At 40.6% G+C, this 15482-nt stretch overlaps 1 long non-coding RNA gene across 1 annotated transcript; it reads right to left on the bottom strand.

Moving 5' to 3' along the window:
* Positions 1-3510: 3510 nt before the first annotated feature.
* Positions 3511-4412, bottom strand: LOC118165470. Its single transcript, XR_004750059.1, has 3 exons — positions 4357-4412; positions 3943-4118; positions 3511-3634 (listed from the first exon to the last, which is right to left on the bottom strand). It is a non-coding gene; the product is annotated as an uncharacterized LOC118165470 (long non-coding RNA).
* Between the last annotated feature and the right edge of the window lie 11070 nt (positions 4413-15482).

Raw genomic sequence — 15482 nt, forward strand, 5'->3', positions numbered from 1 at the left:
ATTTGCTTCAGCACAAATACATCTATACACCAATATTTATAGATTACAGTGTTGTGATTCATTATCAAATAAAGTCCATTTTCTGGGCACCCAGTTGAGTTAAAGAATATTAAAATGAATTCTGACTTCCTTGTTGGATATGGAAGAACATCCTCTTATTGACATCTTTATTTAACAAAAATGCTTTGAGAAATGTGTTTGGCAAATAAAATTGCTCTTACAGATCTCGCTGTTTCAGAAACATGACTTCTCTGAGGAAACACTAGATCTTGTAACAGAAATATCTTTAAATCTTTTAGATAGCCAGTCCATAGGGAAAGGTTTAAGAAAGGATCAAAGCTTGTCCTTTCAGCTTGAATTATTCCATTACAGCTGAATGTGACATAATTACAAAAGATGTTGGATGTGGAATCTCATCAGGATTATCTGACACTCATCTTTGTTGAAAAAGTCTCCCCAGCTGTTGCTCTGATAGCACAAATGTGACAGGAGTGCAGAGCACAAAAGTAGCTGCGAGTGACCGCTGCTCTGGGGCTGGTTTAGCTTCCCTGGTCCACGTTGCAACATTTCAGCCACCACAAACATTGGGGCTGTTTAGGACTGACTTGCAGGTGAGAGGGAAGACCCCTCTACTAGTAGCATGCTACTGAATTTGAGTAAGAATTTATTTCAGAACAAACAGTAAACTAGTAGCTGCGTTATTTAGCTGATGCACACCAACAATTCATCCTTTCTTATATGGAAGTCAATGTAATTCAGTGCCTACATTTTTTCTTTACCCACAAACAACACAAAAAGCCTGCTATGTTGGCTAAGTTTATTTTCATTGAGGCAAGAATACAGCATAGCCTATAACATTCAAGATAAAGCACTTTCTCTTTACAATCTACGTTTCTGTAGGTCTACTTGATGCCTTCAAAACCAGTATATGCAAGCTCAAATGTCAGAGAGCAGTTTTTCGTATAGTGCCACTATATTTGTGTATGTGTATTTTTCTTTTTTCTTTTATTTTTTTCTAATTCTGTGAAGGGAGCTCAATTGTAAACTATAACATCAAACATAAAATCTTGAATAATTACCTATTCCAGAGGATTTGGTAGCTGTAAAAATACTTTTCTTTCCTTCCTTGTCATGGATTACATTTCCTTCATACATTATTAATGAAGTTAAACTACTAGTAACATGCCAAATGTGCTGCATAGGAGATTTGTGCCTAATCCAGCACAAAACAGGCCCAGTCACATAATGATAGAAAAAAAGAACAAATGTCAACAGTTTCACACTGGGACTAGATTAAGCAGACCATACTTACTGATTTCTTACACAGGGATTATCTCACTTTTAGTGCTACGAGAAGACAGGCCACACTTCTGTGTTATTAACACAGAACTGCACCTTAAAAAAGTCCCAGGATCTGCTCCCAGACAGACACACACACAGGCTGCTGTTTATTAAACATGGCGGTCAAACTCTCCTTTAGTTGACAGACAAAAAAGGATACCAACAGCAACATATATCAAGAAATGCCCTCTTACTGCTTTAGATCTCAATCCAACTTTGAAAGGAATTTGTGGATAGCCCTTAAGAGAATATTACTTACAGTTAGACTCCATCTGAATCCCAATTAAATTAAAATAACTGGTGTCTATAAGGCTTACCCTGCTACCACGGAAAACTTTTTCTTTGGCTTAGGACCCAAATCACAGCAACAGCTAACAAGTGTTAGCCTGATAACTTAAGTGCTCACTGAAGCCAACAAAACTATACTCACCCCTCAGCACTCACAGGACCAGGCTTTTGGCACAAAGCTACCTGTCAACTAAGGAGTAGAAAATTCCAAACAGACTAGAATTTGCCTTTTTACATTTGTTTTAATCTTCTATGAGCCATATTCTCTAAACACTCCCTGGGCAGATACAGATGTTTGAGAGAGGGTGCTTAAAGGCATGGTTTTGTGAGCTAGATAATACAGCTTTAAGATGCTTACTACTGCACCAGGAACACTGAAGCCATGAGACGGGCTTCACAGCCAGTAAAAACTCACTTTGTCATCTCAGATTTGTTAAAAATGTTCAAGGAGTAGCTGTCCCAGCAGACGAGGCGAGATCAGGTGTCATCTGTCTACACCACCCTTCGCTTCATGCCGGATCAGGTATCATCCTGCTCCCGCAGCTGGCACCGGGCTGGCAGTGGCAGCACACCATGTGCTGCGCCTGGCTCCCAGCAGCACAGCCGAGCTCTCACACTGATCCAAACCTAATTAGTGTTAGCAGAGATCTGGTGGCTCACAGATCTGGCAGGATGGACTGTTGGATCACAGAGTAAATTCGCAGCCCCAAGTTTCTTTTTCACAGGTAAACAGGCTGCGAGAGGTTCTGCCTCTCAGCTTCAGCCCCGTGCAGTCACAGCTACCCAGCCTCCGCAAGTTACCATCACCTTCCTGGTGTCAATTCACCTGCTTGCAAGGCCAAACTCCACACCAGACCTTTGAAGGGACTCTGGTTTGAAAGGACAAAATGGTAAAAGCATGCATGGACATGTATTTGGCAACTTGGATCTCTTCAGAGATCCACCCAGGAACCTACAAATAGCACAATGACCACACAAGGGCAAATTATTTGTAATGAAGGGATGTCCTAAGCCAGTTCTTCTTCCACCAGCAGAGATCCATCCAGCAATCAACCTGACATCCACTGAATGGATGTCCCACAAGACATGGGGACAGAAGATATTTTAGAATAGATGGAACAAATAATTAAAATCAAATGAAGACTTAATTCAGCATAACGTACATTCATTCCTAGTGCTCTTTCCCTCTAGCGGACGAAAAGAGTGAACAAGAAGGAACTGTAAGGTTAACTTCTGGCAAGGCTCTGAAATGTTAATAAATTCAAATAATGACACACTCACTGGAACATAAAAATTAATTTGCTTACTAAGAGCCTGTGCTTATACTCCCTTACCAAGAGCATGAATCACTGTGGTCAAGGGGACCAGGCCTTTTAGCTTCTTAGGGTCTCATACAAAACACACTGCATCCACCAGGCAACCTTCCTGCCATTTCTTTTGCACACTCAGCCCATGGCAGGAACTGAATGGGGAATAGCTGAAAGGAGAAGAGGAAGAAGATAACCTGAGCATGTATTCGGGAGAGGTGAGTGGGATGCACCAAACTCTCCATGAGGAAGAGGCTCCACAGGCTGCTAGAAGGTGCAGCAGATACCATGCTGCAGACGCCATCTCCAGGGAGCCCCTCCACTCCGCACCAGGCGTAACATTTCTTGTTCATGTTGCGTGCTCCAGACCACCCCACTCTGTGAAGCAGCTCTGCTGGAGCTTTCTGCAAATACCCCATGAAATGCAGTTTCTCACTGCAGAAGGGGGCCCATGAGGAAAATGCTAGTCAGCATCAAATTCTTTCCACAGCCTATGGACATTTATTAATCCAGCTCTTTTCCTCCCTGTGTCTAGGGCCTCAAATTTCTCTAAGCAACATTTGGACCCCACAGGCAGCAAGAAATGGTAGTTTTGAAGAGGCTGAACATAAAGGTTAGGAAACATCGTGGTATAAACATTCCCTGTTTTGCAAATCTCACTGAGCTACATGACTCCATCTCATTGTCTGAAGATGGCACTGAAAAAAATAAAATTTAAGTTCAAGTTCATGCAACTTTTCTGTAACGCTTGCAGTTACTTAAATATTGATTTTTGATTTCATGAAATGTGTTAAGTACGAAGTGTCTGGCTTCAAAGTAACATAAAGCCATGAAGTGCATGCTCAGCTTCAGTGAATTCTAGTTTATAATTGCAGCCTATGCTTTACCCAGTTCCAAAGTAGTTACCACATCAGAAAAGTCATTACATTTCATTCAGTAAAGAGAGCACATCCCAAATGAGGTGTCTTTAAAGAAAAGAAACAGGACAACTTGCACTGACATTTACCCTTTGTACTATGCAAAGCTCTCCTGATTCATCACCTGTTCATCTTCTGCAGCCGCATCACTGGCCAACATCTGTTTGCATCTTAAATCATAGCCTTACTGTGAACTCGCTCCAGTTCAATGTTCCCCTGGTAAGAGTCCCATTCCTATGTTGTCTGCTGGGAGGAGCACTAGGAACTATTGGAGAAATAGTATAAAATGCAGTAACATTGGTTTTTAAAGTACTATATTTCTAGTTACGGTTAACTTTTAACAAATGAGATATACTATTTTGTTTTTGTTGTTGTTTTAAAGTACTTCAGGTCAGAAAGATCTGAGAGCAGTAAAGGATTTTAACTCAGAAAAAGACAGCTTCCAGTATTAGTTGATTCTGGAGGGAACTAGCTGAAGTTCAGGACAGTGCCCCTTTTCATACCTTATTTTTTTGATCCCTCACTTTCCTCCCTTCACATACCTGGTCCTGCTCCAGCCCCCTTGTAAGCAAACATCCATCAATCATCAATAGTGTGCCAATTATCAGCCATAGCAAAGTTAGAAAAATGCAAGTGAAACAAGTTTCAGCAGCTAACGTGGAAAACAAACCTGATGGCCAGTGACTGGAAAATATTGGCCAAGTGAGCTAATAGACGTAGTGAAGAAGGGTATTTTCTGAGCTTTGTAGGCTTATAGAGTTTCACCATCATTCAGGATCTGAGCCTTTAATCAGTAATTTTGGCATGTGAAAATCACACGTGAGGTTTTTGACAATTTTTTAAATATATAAACTGATGCAAAAAGATTTCCCTGAGAAGTATAATAGGGAATGCATGCTGCTGAACCAGAGTACTTTTCAGCCCATACGGGGTCTCTGAGGATACAGCTTGGACAATCATGTCGCAAAGCCACAATGCCTCAACATAAGTTTTCCTGACGAATTCCCTTACTGTGCCACATACTTGTACCATTCTCCATTTAGCTAGTTCCAGGAGAAAGAGAAGGCACTGTCTTGTTTTTCCTGGTTCCTTCTTTTCTCCCCAAGAGGAGAACAGAGCCAATCCCTACACTTTGCCATATGCAACAAGCAGGACAGCCTATACTCACTTCTGCAGGAAGACCTGCAGAATTTTTTCCAAAAAATGGAAAAAATTATTTCCCTGGAGGAAGGCTAACACTCCTAAGCGATGGGCAGAAAGTCCCATGAGTCTTTCAGGAGAACACAGCTTTCACGTGTGCTCCAGGTAACATTTCCATACAGCAAAAGCCATCACATTGCAGGCTTACAACAAAAGGATGTCTATTTGTTGAGCGCTGTTTTATGTTATACATGGTTCAATAAATTAAGCCTGTGAACATTTTACAAGTGAGATGTTAGTATTCTGTAAGAGATATTTCTCCATTAGAAAATCCTGATACTTAAAATGGATTCAGAGGGACTAATAAATTGGTCCAGTAGGTGTTAATCAATAATATAAATGAATAACCAATGAAAGACTGTCACTAGTATGCCAAAGGGGAAATCATCCAAGAATGAAATCAGTGCAATAATACAAGTGCATTGTATCCTTCAACAAATACATGTAAAGCATACTGGATAGACATCAATTCCCAGTACGAAAGCATGTGCTCTTTACACTGCTCATAATAACTAATTTCATAAGGTATTTTTCATCAAGGGGGTAGTTTTGTTTTCCTAATTGTAAGCGCTGAAAGTGAATTGAAAGACGCACATACACTTGTATGTACACACCAGAATTCTGCTTAAGTGTTGTAGGGTGTTTTTTTTCCTTCTTAATTATTCTCACAGACAGCTTTATGCCAGAGCTCAGAACCCTAGAGGAAAATCCCTGGAGATTTACATGAAAAAAGATGGCATTCCCTCTTATTTGCCTATTGAGCAGACACACAATGACAGATTGTCAGAATGGGCAAAGCCTATCCTGTTTTAACATCTGAAACATCTGTCCAAGATCCTCAGACAGCCTCCATGCATTTACAAAGCCCTGACTTCAGTCAGGTTAATAATATTCATTTTAGCTCTCCACAGCTTGCTGATTTTTGCCACTCAAAATTCCTGTTCAGGTATAAGCTACTGGTCTCCCAAGTTCACAGCCCCACATTAGGGCTCACAGGGGGAAAAAGGAACCAAACAAACAAAAAAAAAAAACACACAACACAGAACACCCAGGACAAATTTCTTTTATCTTTGAAATTAAACCAGGCCCCAAGCTATATATGAAAAGCATGAAGCTTTTGGAATTACTCTGTTTGATGAGGAAGGGGACAAATAATCCAACACACCAGAGGATTATTTATTTCCTTTATATTAAAGCTTCTTCCCCCCTCTCGCTGCGGGGGCGCCCCCCCCCCCCCCCCCCCCCCCACCAAAAACCCTTTAGCTTATTTCACCAGCCATGTCTCTGCATTCTCCAGTCTGATGGTACTGAAAGAGTTGCTGCTACAGCACTGGAGGGAGGAAATTCCTCTCAAGATTTGAAGATAATGTGGAAATATTGCCAAAGATGGGTCAACAATGCTTAGGATAACCAGAAGAATCATTGTTCAAATTAGTGTAAATTCATATCTCAGATGAGGCTCCCAGGGAAGCTTTGCCTCCCAGGTTCTTCACTCAGAAACCGTTACCAAGTCTCTGCATTAGGGATCTGATGGCCTCTCTGCCTTATGATGACACATTCCTTTTTACAGCTTATATTCCTTGTATTCAGATAGATAGGATAGGTTATCTACAATCAGGAACGAAAACATAACATACAAAATGAAAGAAAACAGCCAATTCTGTATGTGCCTGAACCAGGTGTATGAGGTAGTGGATGTGAGTTCTCCCCACCTCCATTTACCCTTATTTCCACTCATCCCCATCATATCTCAAATTATATAGCAAGATCCCTGCTGTAGAGAAGTTAGCCCCTAAGTCTAAGCTGTATATGTTTTTTGTGCCTCCTCACAGGAAAAAGGCTCAAGCAGCAGCAGCAGTTTTCCATTGTATTCACATTTGCTTTCCTTTATCATCGGGCTGCTCCCAGACACAACAGCTCACACCTTGCTTCATATGGGCTCAGAGCTGTTCTGGCAGCCAGGAGTTCCCGACACGTTGAAATATCGCAGCCTGTTCACTTTTGCTCAGGAAGGGGTGCTTACACTGAACAGGAAGGCAGAAGCCTTGTCAGGCAGTAGAAGTGCCATTCTGCTGACCTTCTGTCAACAAAGGAGTCTTCCAGTCATGGGTTAAGCCAATATTACAGCTACTTTGCACTGCAAGGTAACTAAGCTGGAGACCTGCCGGCCCATCTTTCCTGCAGTCTTGCAAAAGGCTCCATCCACCAAAAAATAGGAGGCCTTTGATGAGCAGCACAAACAGAGTATGTTTTGTCAGTAACGCTATGTAAATCTAACAACAGATATGATATGTTGACACAGAGGTAATAATGTGCAGCAGGAGCACAAGTGTGCCTAGCCCTCCCACAGGTATCCAGCAAGCTTTTCATAGCCAGATCTGCAGCCACTGGTCACATATGGCAGGTGCAGGAGGTTTAGAGATTGCTCCTGCATCCCTGCTGCTGCAGAGAGATTTGCTGGCTTTATTTCAGGCATTTGCCAGACTCTGCAAGCCTTTCTAAGCTTGGAACTGATAGCAGTTGGATTGCAAGCAGGAAGATGCTCACTAGGGTTGATGTAAAGGAAACTATCGGCACTTTTTTTTTTTTAATTCTGTTCTTTCCTACCTCTGGATTTAGGAAAAAAAATAGGGCTTGCATTTTTGCCAACAGTGACTACTGTGCCCTCTAAACAAAGCATACCATAGCAATAACCACATACTTGTGGGACACAAAGTGGCAGATAATTCTTCAAGCCAATAAAAGGCATTCAAGTAATATAAAATACATCTTTCAGCATGCATATTCTCCTCCAATGCAACTGAAGTTAAATTTATTATTAGCAATCTACAGAGAACTTCCCCTACCCCCATTTAAATGCGATAGTTATAGTTCCATACCAATAGCTATATTAATTTTACAAAGTTTGTTACTATACGATAATGAATGCTCAGTGCATTAAAGAAAAAAGAGATTTATTGAAGACCAAAATGTCATGTTTCCCTTGGATTAATACCTAAATAAACAGATATCTGTTCAAGCACCTTGTATTTACTGGAGGTTTCGGTTTCTTAATTTGTAAAAAAAAAAAAAAAAAAAAAAAAAAAAAAAAAACTTCTACATTGAATACCTCAAGAATATAGTTTCAACCTATTCTTGAACAAAGATGTAAAACACATACAAGGTTTATTTTCTTTAGACATTAGATTAAGATTTTAGGTCACATTAACATTAGAGGTACAAATTTATATTTGAATTAGACTGACATTCTCAGCTACTCCTCCATCATCATAAAGCAAAACCATTAGTAACTTTTTTAACATCAATTATACAAGTTCAACTCAAAATTCCTATTTCTACTGGAAAAAATCATGCACTGCCTTACTTCAACTTTGTTTTTGCAAATCTTTCCATCTAGCTCCCCTTCAATCCAAATTATTTTCCTCAACCACATACAGTATCTTGAAAAATCTGCAGTAGTAAATTTGATTAGTGTCAATTCTGGCATTCCTCAAAACCTCTAGGACTTCAGAGACTTGTGCTTACCCAGAAATGTTTTCAGCTGTTGATAGAAAATGTATCATAACATTATGGTTTGCAGAATGATTTCCTGCACTTATTTAGACATGCCTAAAAAAAGTGACAAGAAATCATCAGTTTGTATCATTCAGGAAATGAAACAATTCACAGTTAGAATAAAGCAGTCTCCTGAGCACCCTCAAGACAGCTGGTCTCTAGCACCCCTATTACTCATTATTTGAGACTATAGGAGATAAATAACAGACTGAACTGAAGCGTCTGCACAATTCAACCCAAATCTTCTTTTGGATCCCCTTATAAATAAGATTTACAACATATTTTTTTAAGGAAAGTAAGTTAGGTATAGCACTACCACCACCTCCTGCTTTTATTTTCACTAATTAACATGCTTCCATCAAGTTTATAAATGGATCACATACCTACACTATCCAAGATTTGCTCCTTACTTCCTGTACTTAAATCTATATACCTCTCTGAACAGACTATTTGTCCGAAGTGACCATCTGTACACAGGTTCTTCAAAATACACGCATCTAATTGCATCTTGATGTCACCACTTTCATGTTTACAAGCCCATCGTTTTTTGTACACTTTTTCAGATTTCAGCTTCACCTGATCTAGAGTTTCCTGCAGATAATTCTAATCTCATGAGGAGGAGAAAAAAAAAAAAAAAAAAAGCAGGTGTGAGAAGAAAAGCAGCTGTGAAACAGTTCACCAGCAAAATAGTCACACAAGGTATCTGCATCCAAAGCCTATTGGGCTGGGGAAGTCATCACGGGTAAGAAACTCTACAGATTTGAACACCCAGATATCCATCTCAACCTTGTTTACTTAAACCATTTTCCATGGGAATGGGTTGAAACTGTCCTTTGCCAGGAGAACTTGGACATCTTCTGAACCACCAAGATTTTACCCAAGGGCTTCATAAAAGGCAGTTTTCTGATCAGGATGAGAATGTGGAGATGTCAGTGGTGTTTGACAAAAAGCAATAGAAGAAGGGAAGAGCTTAAAGACATTTTCTTACCTGGCCCAAGCAAGTGATTTTAGATTGAGATGGTAATTATTTATGGAAGAGTTGGAAAGTTTACAAGATACTTTTTTAATGTGTATGTAAAAATGCAAATAACATGTGTAACACCTAGCCTTCAAGTAAGGAGGTTCAGTTTTCTGCATGAACAACTTGATCCAGTAAGTCTTACAAGACCTGTAACATTTTTATTGATAAGGCAGACTAGCGAGGTAGCCCTTCGATGCTGTTTTGTTTATACCCGATGTAAAGAAACAGCTATGCAACCTATTAAGGATCACTGCTTTCCTCCCTTCCTCCTACTCCACAGCTTGCCTCCCACAGACAGGTAGATAACACCTTCAGCCACTGCACACTTGTTTTGCTGGTAGAAGCAGTGATCTACATTTGCTCCCTAATTTAGTAAATGATTAATCACCAACAAGAACGATGGCAATGCCTGACTCTTCAGTGGATTATGTTATCACTACGATACTTTACATTGGTGAATTAATGTGTGGTTCAGCTCACACTTCACTTAAATATTTGACTAATGAGAGCTTTGCTCTGGATATTTCCTTGCAGTAACAGCAGCATGTCCAAATAACAGGAGATCTGTGACCAATATTTGACAGCACAATGATCTGAATAATTTAATCTTACCAACTAATTTTTATTTAAAAAAAAAAAAAATCTAGAACATCCCAGCTACTAGCAGTCACTTCCAGAGCAGCAACTAGGTGGAAAATAAGGCAAATTAAGGTAAAAGCTTAACTTGCACTGAGACCCTTACAGGATCACCCATATTACTTCTCTTCCACCACATGAACACACGCTCTTGAACTTTTTAAAGAAAAGTAAGGTGCACATAATGGCACTTGGTAATTAAGTCCATAGTAAAGACATCCATCCGAAAATAAATTCCAAACATCCCAACACAGCCAGCAATCTTTGGGCCTACATTTGGCATATCATCTTTGTCAATTAACACTCCCTGAGGATGCAGTCCAGTGAGATGCTACTCAACTGAGTCAATCACAACATTCAGCTCGTGCTCAGGGTCCTGTGTCAGATGATGTGGTCTCTGTTCACCATCATTTACAGACTGGAAAAGAGCATTTCATCATATTTTTGCCAAATATGTTGTTCACATTACTGAGGAACCAGATTTTACTCAGGAATTGCAGACATAGCACTGCTTGAAGACAAGTTGGGGGTGAAACTTCTTTTTAAGAAACCAAACTGCCCTATACAGGAGAACTTTGGTCACTGCAAGACATCCAAACAATATAAAACAAATTCCTAAAAGGCAGCATGACATTCTGACAGTGATGTATTGCTGTTCCTTATGTCAAGGGAGTGCACATCTCAACAGCTGGCTGATGCAGGAATTGGACACACATCCTTTCACTGGAACACTACCTCCTTACGGACCATGCCTTCATTCCAGCTTGTCAAGAGAATTTCTTCCACTGCACCCAAACACACCACAAGTGTTTTCCTGTTTTGTGGGAGCAGGACTCTCCATTTATTTCCTCCCAATGTACAAGATGTAGCCCCAGTGAATCTTCCTCACACACATACAGCATTTGTAAATAAAAATGTTTTTTAAGGTAACTGATTAAATAACAAGCAAGGTAAGTTATGAGAGACTTAGTTACTGGAAGCAGTGTGTTTGTTGTTGTTGTTTTAAGTTACCTGTGGGACACTTTCCACCTAAATACACAGAATCAAGATTCCACATAGATTTTTTCCATAAATTTAACTTGAGTTATAGTTTATGACAACTCTATTATGAGAGTGAAAAAGCACTTGGTAATAGCATCGTTGAATATTGGAATGTAAATCTCTGAGCTCCTTATCTTATGAAATAAGTCTTTTTGTGTGCATAAAATACGGTTCAATGTTAAGTATTTTCTAGAAAATGGGGGACAAATCCCAGCATAATCTTTAGACAAAGTCATTTCAGATGCCTAATGCCTGTAAAATTATAGCTGTGCCTCGTCCTAAACTTGAGGGTCTTTCAACATTCCTGTTTTAAAACCAGTTTTTCCAGGGGCTTACAATTCAACCATAGAAATTAGATTCAGGGTGAATCTTGTTGTATGAATGCTCAGCCTGGAACATACTTCTGAGGTGTGCCCACAGACACGAAGGAGTTTATTTTTGTCTGGGGATAGGACCAGCATCTCTTTAAAAAATTCTATTTGCATTCAAACGAATTCACACTGGCACCATTCACATATATGGGATGGATTTCGAGAGAACAGCAGACAAGGTGCATTTCCAGCTACCTGCCCTAGCGGTCTGCACTGGGCAACTGAAGAACAAAAGCCCTCACTTTGTACAGTAGCGGTCATGAATTTAAATAATACTGCAACATTTTTAAAAATAAAAATGAGAACTTTCAGAAGAAAAACTAAAGCCTCTTCCCAAAAGAGATTTTCCTAATCAACAATATTATTTTAAGGTTCAAATAAGAACCATTTAGACACTGTACTGAGTTCCCTGAATTACTATTTTTAAACCCAATAAGGAGACAAATAAGAAGGCAGGCCACCCTGACGAGGCCTTCCTGCTGGTCTTGGGCAAAGGAATAAGGTAAATTGAGAAGCCAGATCTGATCCTAAGAACTCTCTTCATCAACATGAGACTCTGGCAAGAGCAAAGGAACAGGCTGGCTGGTTATTTTAGCCAAGTGCACGTGTGCTACTGCCTGCAGCTCACAGCTGCTGAATTAGGCAGCGGGAGCAAAGAGACACACGGGCAGGCATCTCTAAGTAGAAAAGGATACAAGCAGCAACGTTTGGATTCAGATTTCAAATGCACCACCATCCAGTGGCACTCTGATCCAGCATCAAGGCGGTAGGCACAGCTCTGCTTTCTGGGCATTCAGCCTCAGCTACAAATTCAAACAAACAAGGGAGGAAGGGTGTACCCGCTCCACTGTATGGCACCCTAAGGGACTGCCAGCGAGACTGGGGTTAGGGCCACTCACTCCATGAGTATGGGGGAGAAGAGGGGCAGTTGTAGTTGACGAGCACCCAAGTGCCCAAACCCAGCCACCCTCATTTCTGCACTCTCATTGAGTCTCAAGTACAATGACAAGCTACCTTCTAGACATTAGCTCCATAGCATGTGGGGAAATGTTTGTTGGAAAATAAAATAAATATCAGGGATAACAATTATAAATACCCACATGTAATCTGACTGTAGGAACTACTCAAGTAACTCAATCCTATTAAAATCAGCGGGAAACGGAGGGAGGGCTCAGCTCCACTAGTTGGTACTGTTTAGGTTTTGCCAGTTTTGAGTGCCCTTTGCAAACATCTATTTTTCCTTTCCTGGCAGCAGTCCACTTCTATTGCATTTGTGGGTTCTGCTGAAGAGAAGAGGAGAAAGGGTCTGCCAAGGAGACCCTGATCTCTGCTGCATGCTAAACAACTCCAGCCAAGCTATCTCCTTCCATGGTTTTTGGAGCTGTCCTCTAGGCAACAGCTTCCCCCAGTATTGCCCACATGCTTCTGCACCAGGCAGTCTGTTACGATGCCAGCCTTCCTCCCCTCTATCTGCTGGGAGGCTTCAGTGCCCTGGGATGTACTGGGGACACTGCCAGGTGGCTCCTGTCCTACTGTTCAGTTGTGGCTAGCAAAGGTACGTTCGTAAAAGATGTAGACTCTTTACTATTCACACGTAGCACTAGATCTCTACCTTGTTGAGCTATGCATAAGTGGGGAGACATCATCCACTAAGGAGCTCCCAGGAGCTGGAACGCTTTCACAGCAGGATAAATAAGAACTGCTATTTTAAGTGGCAATTCCAAATGCTGCTGTTTAGAGCAGGATGCAAATCCAAGTCAAAACAGCTGCCATACTGCCTAAAACCAAACCATAGAAATTGGATTTTATTTTAATTTAAGGATAAAATCAAAATGTTTCTATTATACTTAAGAACCACTTAAAACCCAATGAGTAGCCAAAACTCCACTTCTTTCAGTAGGTAGCTGTGTAAGTTCTCCTTTCCCTCCACATCTCCCCAGTACATTTCAAACTCTTATGCTCTATCAGTTAACATAAATAATGCCCCTGTGGCTAGGTCTCTAGTAACACATCTTAATTTTCTCATTAGTGAGATAATTCGACATACATCTTCCTAATGACAAGTTTAAGATACCGTCTGATATTTTATACACTTGAATTCATTAATTTACATGAAAAAGCCTACACTACTGCAGAATAAAAGTATCCTGTAGCAAACCCGTGTGCCTAAAGGATCTGTTGTGCATTGGTCAAGCATGAAGAAAGGCTTACATGCCTAAAAGCTTGTCTATTTTCTATCCCTCCCCAAGTCAGCTGCCTGATCGGTGGGAAAGTGTTATTTCCTTGGGAGAGACAACACATTCCTGCTTCTGTATTTTGGAAGCTACAGTGAGTTTGCATCCTTACATGTCAAACTGATAACACAAGGATTTCACAAGTGTCTTTCAGTCTAATAAATTTTAAAAATACAGAACTACAGAATATTCAGTATAATAGGTAACAATATTCAATCCAATCCAGCCCTTGTCTGGAGCAGGGACCTACATGGGGCTCCACACTCATCTTGCACCACAGTGCCTAACAGCACCCTCCCCAGAGGGTTAGAGAAGAATTGTGTCCCTGATCTTTCATGAGAACGGGACAAAGTTATGTTTTAGATCACTGTTTTAGAAGTGCGGACAGGAGAGACAAGAAACAGAAGATGAGTGGGGACTGTCTCTCAGGTAGGGCTGCATGTAATGCTTCCCCTTGCACAGTCTGTGACAAGGGGTCCCACTGGCACACATGCAAAATAAAAGCAGCTTGGTGAAAGCCCTCCTGAATTAGACCTGCCAACTTCCAAACTGAAAGTCAAGAATGTGAGCAAACATTAACAATTATCTCCAGGGCACAGTCACCTGGAAAGCTTATAGTCTTTATATAGCTTTTCTCCACATGACTTCTACAGGAGTTTCACCCACAGGACCGGGGTTTATGCCCTGGATGTGTTGCTGTGCTGAACTGCTGACTAGGGCAAGGATATAACCAAGTCTAACAGGCAGCTCCTTGCTGCTTTATATTTCCCTTCAACAGTTGATCTTTTGAAAGTATAAGATTTTTCTATTCAAGGAAGAACCTTTCTATTGCAAAAGCAAACAATCTGTAGATCTCTACATGTCTTAGAACATCCTCTATGCCTTCCCTACTGACATCAACTAACCAATACTCAATATACAAGTTTTTAGGCAAGCATGGATATTGTGCTTCCCAGGCTTTGCACAGGAGCAGTCAAATGAAGCTCAGGAACACACTGAATCTATCGAGTCTTTACCTCTTCTCATCCTCACTGACAGAGGTAGTGTTGTGATTGGCCATGCTCAAAGAACATAGAACCTGCCCAGAGATGTACCTTCTGCGTGATCAAGTATAGATGTATTTATAAGAGCAGCATCCTGAAAATACAAGGGAAGGAGATCAAAGAAAACTGAGGAAGAACAGGGTTGGCAGAACACAGACAGAAGAACACAGGGTTAAAAAAAAAAAAAAAAAAGAATTACATTAGCAACAAACTGAGGACATCTGGTGCCCTTGGATCCCTCAGAGCAATCGGTACATCACTTTTGTTTTGAAGAAACACTTAAGAGTCCTATATACCAAGGTCAGTCTATGAGGGGCCTACTAAAAAGGCTGACAGGAAACAGGGAATGCAAGAAGTCAGGTATTTAGGGCTTACCCCACTATGAGCAGCAAAATGACTGTTGTTGCTTTGAAACCATTCACACTTAATAAAAAAAAAGTAAAGAGAAGTAAAGAGGACATCCATCTGTGGTAGGGGGCTCCAAACCACTTGTCTTTAGGTGCCAAATTATGCAAGTCCAAAGGAAGA

Source organism: Oxyura jamaicensis, chromosome 4 (genome assembly GCF_011077185.1).
Source record: "Oxyura jamaicensis isolate SHBP4307 breed ruddy duck chromosome 4, BPBGC_Ojam_1.0, whole genome shotgun sequence".
NCBI classification, from domain to species: domain Eukaryota; kingdom Metazoa; phylum Chordata; class Aves; order Anseriformes; family Anatidae; genus Oxyura; species Oxyura jamaicensis.